This window comes from Nelumbo lutea, chromosome 1, assembly GCF_056320005.1.
Source record: "Nelumbo lutea isolate HS-2025 chromosome 1, American lotus-T2T, whole genome shotgun sequence".
NCBI classification, from domain to species: Eukaryota; Viridiplantae; Streptophyta; class Magnoliopsida; order Proteales; family Nelumbonaceae; genus Nelumbo; species Nelumbo lutea.
This window is the reverse complement of record NC_142684.1, coordinates 76947550-76952772: the sequence shown is the minus strand read 5'-3', so window position 1 is coordinate 76952772 and position 5223 is coordinate 76947550. Positions and strand designations below refer to the sequence as shown.

General features: G+C 38.8%; 1 long non-coding RNA gene across 1 annotated transcript; it reads right to left on the bottom strand.

Moving 5' to 3' along the window:
• Positions 1-442: 442 nt before the first annotated feature.
• On the bottom strand, positions 443-4999 carry LOC148875492 (uncharacterized). The gene is made up of 2 exons (XR_016105041.1): positions 4608-4999; positions 443-1434 (listed from the first exon to the last, which is right to left on the bottom strand). It is a non-coding gene; the product is annotated as an uncharacterized LOC148875492 (long non-coding RNA).
• Positions 5000-5223: the final 224 nt, after the last annotated feature.

The following is a 5223-nucleotide window of genomic DNA, read 5'->3' as shown; positions in this document are numbered from 1 at the left end:
CATTATAATCATCATTCAGGTGAATTACCAGACTGTCCCAACGTACTCAGGTTTTAACCCCTTATATGAATCTCACTGATTGGAATATCAAAGATAACCCAATCCGACACCTAGTGCAGTATCATAATCGAATATAGGGGTTAAGTGTAACATTTCAATTTTTCTCATCTATCTCCAAGGTCTAGGGCAATACTGAAATTTTGGTCCAGTTTAGAGTTTCAGAAAAACCCACACTACATGTATCTTATATCTTAAGTCTCACCCTAACAACTGAGACAAACCACTCCAACCAATTTGGCAACACATTAGTGTTAGTCTTAACAAGATAAATCTACTCAAATCTATTCAACAACTGTGAAGATTCTAAACTAACACGAGTCTCATAAGTGTACAATTTAAAGGTATTATACATTTAAGAGTATTATACAGAAACACACCACAATGACATGAATCAATTATATAGTTTATTCATTTATAATAAATGTCAAATGATACATCAATGTTATTGGAGTTAAGGGCATAACTGTCTAACAAAAAACGGGTGAACACTGCCATTATTTGGATTCACAAATTGCAATCATGGAGACTGAAAACATATCACGAATGACGACATTGAAGAGTACTATATCTTATGTTATTGCAGATTTGACAAATAATTATAAATTCTTACCTCCACAACCACCTCCATTAAACTACTGTTGTTGATTAGAAAAATTATTCTGAAAGAATTGTTGATGATTGTACTGAAAGTTGCCACGCCCATGACAACAACTACGACCACCTCCATTAAATATAGGGTAAAGCATTTGCTGTTGTTGCTTATTCTACTGAGAGCTGTTATTTCCTTTACCTTGGACTCCAACAAGATTGGCATGGGAAATTTAGAGAATCGGGCCTGATCTTCAAGCCAAGATTCGTGATTAAGGAGCCGAGTACCTCTGAGATGCTGAGATCTACTGCATTGAACGATTGGTGAGGCCAGTCACTACTGATTCGGTTATAAAATATTGTAGAGGCTATCATCAATTGACTTGGCGTGTTGGACGTAGGCTGAGATAGATAGTGAGCCTTTCTTGAGATTCTGGAGTTGCCTAATAACTCTAAGCTAGGGCACTTCAGACTTCGGCTGAGGATGTCAGACCCACGATCTGCCTCATTACACTTTCGTGAGAAGAGATCAGCCAGATAAGAACCCAGATGAGAACAAATTGTTCGAGATCCATCCATTTATCGAACTCTCGGTTCAGTATGCTCATTGCACTTTTCATAGAAAATAATTTTCTGCATTCAACTTGGTAGTGCATCACGTTCTTTATGGAGTTCTGTATGGAGGGTACATAACTTCTAGTAGCTGATGATCAGTTGAGTTCGCCACCTTGTGCATTTGAGGACATGGGGCAGTGCCATTGTTATCTGAACTAGTCTGACATGGCTCTGATAAATTTGAACAAGAGAAATTGGAGATAAACTGAGGTTTATGAGAAGATAAAAATAATTTTGAAGCCGCTGATAATCTACCAAACTCGAGCTCAACTAATACTATTTATAGAAAGTATAAGAATTAGAGTCATAGTAACTTACAAAGAGAGTTATAGATAAACAAGAAAGCTACTGGGACGGACTAGAGGGATGAATTTATTAAGAGGAGCGAAGAACAGAGCAACTCCTTTTTGGTTCTAAAGTGTTCATGGTACAATGCAAGCAAAAAATTTTCAAAAGACCTATTTTTAATGGACTCTGGATCTCCTCCCCATAAGGACTTTAACCCTTGTGTGATTTATGTGGATAGACATACTCATTTTAATGTATTTGTTACAATTTTATCATATTTTAATTAACTAGATTGAAATTTTGAAATCGTTGGTTGTTTGCAAGAAATCAAAGACAGAGAGAGATGAAATCATAAAAACTGCACCCACGTTTTATTATAAAACCCCAGAGGCCAGATCAAAACACAGGCTACGTCTCTTTTCTCGCCTACTAAGCAAACAAGCAAATTAACCAAACCCACACACGATTGTGTGTGTAAGAGCCTTTATGTGGAAGGGAGAGGGCAGCTAGCTAGTAGGGTAAGTGCATTTATTATTGTTATTCCCTCGTAGTCGTAGAGGCCACTGCCCCTTCTTCTCTAGTTGCTGCTGCTTTCGCTGAACTGACAGGTCTGTGACAAGTCACAGATGGAGGGAAGCTTCTCCGCCTTCTTCATCAGTCTCTCCATCTCTTCTCCCTGTAATCTGCTTTGGTGCTGCTGCTGCTGTTGAACCGTCCACTGGATCGCCTCACACGTGCACTCGTCCCTCACGTTCTGTAGCTCTTCACAGCATCCCTGTGTATCATCCCTCTGACTGCCCCTTATGAGGTTCCCCGTCTGCCAGGATCTCATCAATTGCCGGCATTCGTTCAATTGGTGCTTCTGGATCTCTTTCCGGCACTCACCAGACTGGCTTTGGCTTTGGCTTTGGCTTTGTCTTTTGTCATCATCTTGGACGACAGTGGTAATGGTGGTCCGGTAGATGGTGGCCTCAGCCATGGCCACCAACCCCACTAGGAAGATTGCCATGACAAGGAGTCTCGCCATTCTCGTTTCTGATGGAAGCTGCGCTGTTACTTTCTTCTTTACACAAGGAGAAGGAATTAATAGGTATTGAGACAGTTGAGACTTGGAATGAGTGGAAGCGTGGATTTCATAGTGTGTATAAGTGGGGGTATTTGTAGGAGGCTTTGATAGCTTGCATGCTTGGAATGTGGAAAAAGGTTATGGACACGTTGATTGGTTGGATTTGGATGCAGGAGGGTACATTGTCATATGCAACGGTGTCGAGTTTTTCAGTTTGTACCTCTGCATGCCGCAGACTGAGTTGCAACTTACAAGGAATATATTAACGCGTTGATAGATCAGACTCAAAACTTTGGATGGGTGCTTAGAGTTTGGTCCCACATCGGTACACGTCGTTTGGTTCCACGTAATTAAGGGTCCGTTTTGGTCATGGGGATGGCGATAGGATTTGGAATCGGGTCATTTTGATTTGGGCTGTTCATAAGAAGACCCAAACCGATCAAATCGATCAACCCGGTCTGATCTAATCTGAGTTGGCTCGTTTTGTTCGGTTTGGTTTTCATACATGAAAACTGAAATCAAATTAACCCGAACCGATTTATATATATATTATATATATAATATATTTCAAATATATATATATGATATATTTCAGTTTTACTATATATATATATTTCAGTTTTAATATATATTATATTTCAAATATATATTTGTGGTATATATTATATATAAAATATCTAATATATAAAATATCAGTTTTAATCCATCAAATCATTTTTAATTTCCAAACATCCAATCTTTGCTTTCTAAGGCTTGAATCTTTTACCGTTCACATCAAGAGAATCATTCATAAAAATGACCCAAACCGATCCAAATCGATTCAAACCGGCCAGATTGTTTTTACTTAATACTGGGTCGGTTTCTATTTCATTTCTAAGTAAACCGACTAGGTCGGGTCGGTTGGAAAAATGCCAATAAATCGATCCAACCCGACCCATGAACAACCCTAATTTTGATTCCAATTATTTGAGGCCATGTGTAGTAATTCAACTCTCATTTTTTTATTCTTATTTATGAGATGAAATTGTAAAATGGATAAGAATGGATAAAATGGATTGAATGAAAAAAATATTGTTAGGAGCTAAATATTTTTTCTTTTTTGTTTTGATAAATGAATTCTTATTAAACTCACAAATGCCTTACGTTATTCATCATTTTCATCGCGTTTGTTTTTGGTGTAAATAATAACGGGGTAAACTTTATACTTCTGTTCAAATTTCCCTAGGTGTTGTTTTACACTGTAGTGGAAATTTCCCACCAATAAAATCGATGAAAATCTCCGTTGTCTTTTAGTGTAAAACTCTGCAACGGTCAAATAACCTCTGCTGTCTGCTCCATCATTATTTTTTCCGGGCAATCATTTCCCCATTTCCGATCACAGGGAGCGACGGCATCATCTCCACTCCCCCATCTTCACTTGCGGCTTCTGCTGCAGTGTCGTTGGTATGGGGCCTCACGGAAAAGCGACGATGAGAAGCACGATGGGACAATGGAACCTCACGGAGCCGGAGACGGAGAGGGGTAGATGGGCTAACGGGGTGGGGTTTGGAAGCCCAGAACCAAATAATCCATTTAAAATAGAGAGTTTCCCCTCGGTAATGGAGACGAAGTGCAGGTTGTCGGTTGAGGGGAGGAGGAAGCACAAAATCAACAAAGAAAATTACCCATAATGATATTTGAACATATATTCACTATGAGATGAATAAAACCCAACACCCAGCATTAACAAAAATTAATAATAGTAATTAAAATTAAAAAATAATTATAAATATTAACAGTTGCAATGAAATATCAAGTTAAATTAATCAGAAAGCTGCATACAAGTCCAACATTACATAGAAATTTGATTCCAAATAAGATGTTAAAAAGAAAGAATTCAAGCGTAATATAGGAATTGCTTTGAAATATAGAACGACTATTGTACCAAACATTGCAGAAATTTCTAAGTTGCAAGAAAAAAAAAATCTATCGGTTGAGTCGAGTTGCATACCTGAACCATGAGACCGCATTAGGGATATAGCAAAAAGAGAGGCTGGCATTCTAGGAGGAGAATCTGCGAGGGCAAGAGGGACGGAAACCCAACAAAGATCTGCACTTCTGTTTCTCATAGAGAGAGAGTGTGTGAAAAATGGGGAGGGGGGAACAGAGAAATAGAGCCAATAGTAGATGGAGTTTCTCGTAGAGCTATGGTTTCACTCACAGCTCAGGAAGAGAGTGAGAGAAGCGAGGAGGGAGGAAGAGAGGAAACGTGCTTACTGGACGCTTATAGGGCTTATCACTGAGACGGGACGGAGACCGAGCAATGACCAACTGAGAAAGATCCCAAGCGGGACGGAGACGGAAAGAAACTAGGACAAAGGGTTTGATTGAAAATCAAGTTTCAAATGGATTTGGGGAGAGGGTAGGAAGGCGTGGGCGGGACTCTATTTTTTTCTTTTTTTTTTGGATTTTTGATATTTAGAAATAAACCTATGGGTCGGGGTTTGACTCTTTATAAATTGAAAATGGTCCAGCTTTAGATTTTGAGCCTAGTTTCTAAGCTCGATTTTGATAGGTACTAGTGAGACCCGTGTGATGTACAGGATTTGTTAAAGAAAACTAAACAA